This window comes from Marmota marmota, unplaced genomic scaffold (genome assembly GCF_001458135.2).
Source record: "Marmota marmota marmota unplaced genomic scaffold, marMar, whole genome shotgun sequence".
In the NCBI taxonomy this organism is placed as follows: domain Eukaryota; kingdom Metazoa; phylum Chordata; class Mammalia; order Rodentia; family Sciuridae; genus Marmota; species Marmota marmota.
In genome coordinates, this window is record NW_025999932.1 from 8,252,175 (window position 1) to 8,260,535 (window position 8,361).

The following is an 8,361-nucleotide window of genomic DNA, read 5'->3' on the forward strand; positions in this document are numbered from 1 at the left end:
AGCTACTCAGTTCATAGGAAGCACCCAGATGACACCTGCATCGTGACCAGGAGGCAGCAGGAGGTGCAGTCTAAGCACTGGGAGAAATACCAGGACTCTAGTGGGTGAATTAATACAATGAGAGATAATGGGAGATACATGGAAAAGCACAAATAACAGAAACCCAGTTAAAATGTTTAACTAGAGTCCAACTGATGTGTAGCAGGAAGTAGCTAAAAGAAGAATACCTTCAGGGAAGGATCAAGTAATGAGTATTAAACAGTGTTGAGAAGAGGACATGTCCCTGGGCCCAAAAGTAGAAAGGACATAGCCAGGTGAGCTCCTTGACAGGTGCAATTAGAGGAAGCGACAGGACTTGAGAAATGGCAGCAGGGTTTTGTGGCTGTTGAGTGGTAACAACTGGTCAAGCTCTGAGTTCTCTAGTATGAGACCTAATTCAATCTCCTTTTCTTCTTTCTGCGGTGTGATGCATATTCTGCATCATCTGAACTCAGTCTTACGTTTAGTTCCATACTCCACGTGGGTATGTTTGCTGCTTCATCAATTCCTTTCAAATGATTTGGTTCTAAAGGACTCTCTGCATTTGGATGACCTGAATTCAGATCCTGCTGGTCCAACAAAGGATTACAGGAACTCAGCTCTTCTAGTAGAGGGATGAGGGCCTCTGTCTTTCAAAACTGGAGCATGTCTAGCTTTTTATACAAGACTCACATTTACAATTAAATGAGGTCTCCATTTTTTCCCATGATTAGACAAATATACCAGAATGAACTTGGGGATTTTTTTTTTAAGGAATACAAGAGAGCAAGTACAGATTTTCTTTTTAGAGAATGTCAAAGAATGTGCCTTCAAGGAGGCAAACGGAAGACTTTCAGTCTAGCTGTTAAGTACCTCCCACACTGATCATCAAACAGAAAGGAGACAGGTGCACTAAAGACACACTGCGAATTCATATCAAACTTTCAGCACACCCAAAGTCAAGGGCCCGGATGCCAGCAGCTGCAGCAGCAGGTTTTTCCTCCCTGTTGATTAAGATACGTGAGCAAGACAGAACTTGGCTTTCTTACATGCTATGGTTCCTTGTGAGCTGTGTTTTTTTTTCCTCTAATGTGCTAGAGGGAAGAAAAATAGCTAAGCTTTCTAAAATGACAGCTCTCTATTTTTAAATGAGTTTGAAAAGCCGATTAAATTATGTATTTTATTGCCTCTGTGGATATCATATTAAATGAATATTTTATTTTAAAGCCTTGAATAAATGAAAATAATTTTTGTAATGTCTGGTCTCGTTGAGTCTTTATGAATACTGTCAAGATGTCCTCACTGTTCCATTCTAGAGTTATAAATAAGGTAGAGTTTCTGAGATCTTAAATTGTTCTTTGAAAAGTGCCTGAAAGAAACTCTTAATTAAATACTCTAATAATTAGGTTTCCCACTGATACCAATTGAGGTTTTCCCCAAGAAAATCATATAGGGGGAACATTAATCAAAGACTCTTTAAAATGGTGCGACAATGATAGTTAATTTAAAATAATGATAATAATAAAAGCACTTCATGTGCTCATAAATAAAGCCACTTTCCTTTATGAAATGGTGAGAGAAATACATAAGTATATGTACACAAATAGAGAAAGAGAGATTTCAACTTGATAGCTCATGCATTAGTATTTCTCACCAAGGACAACAGAAGAAATCCAGGGTGCCATCCTCATTTGACCTTTCAAAGACCTGATCCTGCTCTCCATCTAGGAGACATCAAGGAGCTCACTATTCCAGCAGGAATAGTGGAATATTTGATATCCCATTGTTTCTCATTCCTTCAGCCCTTCAAAAACTACCTACGTGCAGAATACAAGTCTTCAAACTGTAGTATGGGTATCCAACTGTAGGAGGTCTTGAAATTATCCAAGGGGTAGACAGGCACAAATAGGGAACCAGTTTCCATTTCTTCAACTTGTATATGTGTTTGTTCTAAAAACTGCCCGATGCTTGAGCTGTCCCAGGACCTCCTTTTTCTCCTGCTCTCTCATGGCCAGGGTTCTCTCTTGTAAAAAGCAGGGCCTTATTCTCAGCATATTAATCTTCCTGTGGTACATTGGCCCAGGGTGGAAAATTTTAACATCAAACAATTCAAAATACTGATATCTGAGAAAAGCTCATCTTTCCCAGTCATATGCATATTTTCTTAAGGAATTGGAAATGGAGTTGTTTGGCCTGTGTTTGAAAATTTTGATTATAGAAATACTGCAAAGTGGGGTGAGAGTGAAGACATTCTTCATTAACCTGCCAGCACCTTCCTTAACCCAGAACATCACCCTTGGGAGTGATGGACCCCTGGGACCCTATGAAGGCCACAAAAGTGCATTGATTAGAAGCACTGAAAGAGGACACACGTTTTGTTTTTTCCTTCAGGAGACACATAGCTGTGGCAAATAACTAAGCCATTTCTGTCTTAGAAATGGAACTCATATTTGTTAGAATTGAAAAATGCAGTCAGATAATTTTTCTGACAGAAAGAAAGCCCAGTTTGGCTAACTGGTTTGACAAGGGCCCTTGCTCTGAAAACTAGAAATACAAAGGACATTTAAAAAATATTTTTATTAGTTTTTCATAGACCTTTACTTTATTTACTTATTTATATGCAGTGCTAAGAATCAAACCCAGTGCCTCACACAGGCTAGACAAGAACTCTACTACTGAGCCACAACCCCAGCCCACAAAGGGCATTTTTTAAATAAATTAAATGATTTAAAAATATTTTTAAAAGATAATATAAAAACACAATATAATTTATTAAAAATACAATAAATATAATTTATTAAAAATAATAAATTTTAATAATTTATTACTAAATACAAAAATAGACCTTGAAATTCACTAATAAGAAGTCAGGCAACACAGTATAAAACTGAGTAAAAAAATTGCTCATTTTAACAAAGAATGTCAACTAGAGCAACTAAGCACACAATGATGGTAAATAAGTACATAAAAAGATATTCAGCATCATAAACTAGTCAGATACACACAAATTAAAGTCACAATAAAGTGCCACTGCACACCCAATCAAATCACTATTGTGAAAAAAATACTGAGGATGGCAAAGATGACAAGATTGTCAACTGCTACTCTTGTAGATTCAGGTAGTGCAGCTACTGTGGTAAAATTGAGCACAAAACACAGATAACCCAGCCATCTTACTCCTCGAGAGTTAACCAACGCTACCTGAAAATAAAACAAGAGCAACAAAAAAAATCATTTGGGTCCAGGCATCTGGGAAAGGATTGGCAATATGCATGAGGAAACAAGTTGGCTAATGAAAACGCTCTGCATGGGGACTTTGGTGGTGGATATACAACTTTATATTATCGTCAAAATTCACACAAGCTCACCTTCAAAATGGGTATATCAATTCTATGTAAATTTTACCATAATAAAGCTGATCAAAAATTTTATTGGGCAAGATGTAGCAGGGGAATTTGTCTACTATTTTTATTTTCCCAGCCCTTTCAGAGGGCTAATCCTAAATCAAATTTCGAGCCTCTAAATGAAGAGTAACAGGCTCTAAGAGCTATTTGGTAAGTCTAGAGAATCCTTTAGTAGCCAACTTCCCAGAAATTGACATAGTGAATGCCTTCAGTTACAGAAACCGTTTGAAATATCAATATTTCCAACTCTTTGTTTTCAACAGAACAAAAAGAGAATTCCATCAGGTTGTCAACTTTTATGCTAAACAAATGTTTTGATGATGCATGGAACTTGGAAGGAGTTCAAAGTTGAGAGATAATGGATACCAAAAGTCCTCCTGTCATCATCCGCCTCTTCATGTATAAAAGGAGGAACTAAACTCTAAAAATCTCAGTCTAAAATAACAGCAAAGTGTCCCAGGTTTTCTTCTAAGTTATTTATATATGTGCACTCATTTAAGTCTCCAAGGTAATTCTCTATAATATTAACCATTTTACAACCCAAGGAACTTAAGCACAGGGAGGTTAAGCAATTTCCCTAAGGTCATTTGTTGTGGTGAGATTAAATAATTCACCAAGTCAGTCTTTTTTATTAATTTATTTATGTATTTTAATTAGGTATCTATGACAGCAGAATGCATTTTGACTCATTGTACACAACTGCAGCACAACTTTACATTTCTCTGGTTGTACACAATGTAGCATCACATCATATGTACAGCCATACATGTACCTAAGGTAATGATGTCCATCTCATTCCACCATCTTTCCTGACCCCATGCACCCTCCCTACCCTCCCTTCCCTTTACCCAATCAAAGTTCCTCCATTTTTCCCATGCCTACCCCTTCCTCATTATGGATCAGCATCCACTTATCAGAGAGAACATTCAGCCTTTGATATGGGGGACTAGCTTACTTCGCTTAGCATGATATTCTCCAACTCCATCCATCTACCTGTAAACGCCATAATTTTATTCTCTTTTAATGCTGCATAATATTATATTGTGTATATACACCACAGTCTTGAAGCAAGACAAGCAACTTTACTCGCCAGCGGGCTGAAGGGTAGTGACCAAGTCGACTCTGCACCCCTGGACCTCCATCAGGAGTCAGAGCACATCTTCTATAGCCCAAAACCACAAGCAAAGTAGGAAGTAGGTCCAAATGACCCAGGTCAGGGTGCATTGTACAAGAATACATTGAACAAGAATGAAAGAAACATTTTTAAGCCATTTGCATGACCAAACAGGGTGTGCTAAGCAGGAGGTAGGTGACATAGGCAGGGTTTTCACATGGGAGAAACATTTCTTATATGAAATGGAGTCTCAGTATAAAATAGAGTTTGTCTGGTCAAGGCACCTGGAGTTTGGCCCACAATACATTCAGCTGTCAGATAACAAGATTTGAACTCAAGAAGTCTGCTGGCTGTATGATCCATAGGTTGACCACAGTGCTAACCTATATAATAACCATCCAAAAATACATGAAACCACAACTTTTTCAAGAGTATACTACCTTAGAATAAAATTCTACAGTGGAGAAGGAATCAAAATACCAATCCAACAGAAAATGAAAAACATCGTGAAATTCCCAAATACAAAGGTAAAAAATTCTGGGTTTTTTAAATAGACAATGATTATCATGAGTTATGTAGATTTACTTGGGTGTATTTTAAAGTGATATAAGGTTTTAGTTTTAAATTTTCAGAATTCCCAAAATTGTATTTGCAACTTTGGTTAGAAATTGAATGTATTTAATTATTTAATCTTATGGTGATAAAGGTAAATATTGACTTTAATTGTACAGGACATACATAGGTTTTAAAAATCTGTTGAAATTATGTGAAGTGTCTTCTTTTTTCTAAAATCCAGAGTTCTGGTCTTCTAGTAACTTGCTAAGCATTACATTTAAAAGCCTGCTCAGGGTTACAAAGGAAGTTGGGAAAAACTAGTTCTAAAGGATGATCATTGTCATTTCTGCAAATAAAATGCATACAAAAAATACAAACATATATATTGTATATATGTATGTAAAAAGAGAGATAGTATCACTATTTAAAATTTAAGATGGCAATTTGGATGTGTAAAAAAAAAAAAATTAAAAGCTTCCAGCTGTGTTAAGCCTACAGTTTTTAGCTGAATGACTAACTCACACGTCATGAATGAAGTCTTAAGGGGTCATGGCTGCACACTCCTCAAACCCAGAGAGTTCAAAATGAAGAGCTTTTAAAAATAGCAAATACAATGCTGTCCTTTTACTACTGTGGACATTCAGCACTTTGTGTCTCCTGGCACTCAGGAACGTTACAAGCTACTAAACTGCCTCTCAATTTCGATCCTTTAAAGGCATCAGTGAAGATGGTACAGATATTCATTAAAAACAAAATGACGGAGAGGAAAAGATTGTGCAATAACGTTAAGTAAAAAGTAAATTGGCATTTAGCAATCTTTATATTAAACGCCAAGGATCTAAAGGAGTGAAAATTTGAGATCATTTTGAGGAAATGAGGCTTTGGGTTGATTTTCTATCTTTTTCTATTGTATGATATGCAAAAAGTAAATAAGAGTTGCCTCAGAGGAACATGGCCCCCTGGGGTCCTCCTACAGGTCTAGACCAGGGGATGACAGGGGAGTACCAAGCCTGGAGCTTGGTCTATAGCTTCCGCCACCTGCAACCACCCCCTTCCCCTGCCCTCGGTGTCTGTGCTCTTCACCTGGAAGGTCCCGTGTGGCAAACACCACTGTCCGGTCAACCCTGAGGTTCATGTCCAATCCTGCCTCCCACTGCTAACTCCACTGAAAGGTCATGCTCTCACCTGGACTTGGACCCTCAATAGCCTGCCATGAGACACACTTCCACACAGGTACACAGAGGCAGAAATCTCTTAGGGTGATTTGGGGAGAAGCATGGGTAATTTTTTTGTTGATGTTGCTACAAAGGTAAAAGATGTTCCTGTTATCAGTCTTGCCGACGTTGTTGTGCCTGTAAGACCAACAATTCCCATCTGCTGCTCTGTGAGGAAGAGAGGACTGCCTCTAGACTCCTGGGCACCTGACCCAAGGAAACACCCACCCACTTAAGCTGCTGCAGACCACATCCCTGTCGCAGCCACTAGAAGCATTCCCAACTTAGAGACCTGGTGATCCCTTGTGCCTGGAGTTACCTTTGGCATAAGGTACCCACAGAGACACCTGAGGAACAGGTACAGGTGAGAAAGAGAAAGTACAAAGGAGGCGAGGGAATGTCAAGACAACATTTCTTCATATGGAATTTTGCTTGGGCAGCAAGGTGGAAGGTTCCATAGAGGATTATGACATTTAATTTGCCATATCTCACATTATCACAAAAGAAGTTTAATACATACTTGTGAAATTGAATATACTGGCTCTGAATCAGATTAGGAGAAAGAGTTGCTCATTTTGAAGCCAAAATAATCTTCCCCATAGACTTACATTTAAAAGTAATTAACACAGAAGTTGCAGATTTGGAGAACAGGGATTAATTTTTTTTTATTTCCTAGTAGTTACTGCCAAACTCTGTGTTGGATATATTTCATTTTGTATATAGCACGATTATAATAATTTTTATTAACTCTACCCAGACTATACAAATTTCTCTAAAGGATAATAACACTATTTATTTGATGTAATAAAAAGGAAATCTTTCCATGTAGCAATTAGGTGGTGGGGTGGAAGGACAGAAAACAAAAATAAAAATTATGTAATTCTAATGTACAGTAATATTTTTAAAGTTTTCAAATACACATTTATTTACCAGGTTTCCAGCTGCACATAGAATTATTACTCAGACTATCCTAACACTATCCAGTAAGCATTAGGCATGTTTTAGGTTCTCATTACTAATACAGCCAACCAGAACAAACCTATTGACAGTAAGCGTGTCTGGGCTGTCATGTGAATTCAGAGGAGTTTCTTGGGAATGTGCTTAAATGCAATATTTATTCATTAGCTCTCTGAAGAATACCAAAGTAATATATGTTCACTATGCCAGGGATTTTAATGTATCAAATGATGTTCTCCAAAATACTGAAGTGATATACTGTGCTTAACTTTATCCCCCAGGTGCTAATTCTTAAGATGTAAAAGACTGTGAATGAATCACCAACATTATAAAGAGTTTTCTACCTTTGGAGTCTAAACTCCCCAAGTGTTTCTTTCCACCACTTCTCCAACCCCTGTTCTCCACTCCTGCTAGGAGACTTGACCCCTCTCTTCCTTGCCTGGAGAATCTGCTGTCCAGACTAAGAAATGTCCTCCAGCCCCACAGGAATGCCTCCCCAGGCCACAGAGCACGTCCCTTCCTGAAGTTTTTCCTATGTCCAGTCTCCCTTGTAACAAAACTCATGTCTCCATAGGGCCAGGAGGTGAGAATAAGATCATGTGTCCAGCATGCCCCAATATCTCTAAAGGAATCACTCATCTTACAGCGCACACTTCTCCATATTAATTAAGCTGCTGCAAATTTTTTAATCTTTAGATTTGTTTGTTTCCTGTACTTCTCCACTTCTTCTAGACTCCTATGATTATGTATGTGTACTTCCCAAAGTCTTGTTTTGCTAGTTTTCTCTAATATTCACTAAATAATGGTATTTTAAAGTATAACAGGTTTTTAAAAGGTTTTTTATCTTTATTCCTCTTCCATCCTACCTAGAAAAAATGTCCTTATTCTTGTCTTTCAAATAATCCCTACACCTACAAAGTACTATTTCATAACTCAACAAAATATATCAGGCTCCATACACGTGCATCAGCAGCTCAGTTAGAGTTACACCTTGGTGTTAGTACCAAATAAATTGGTTTGTTTCTTGGCAAAACAAACATTTATCTAGAGTATGTACTGAACTCTTAACTGAATTATTATAAAATCCTTGGAAAGACTT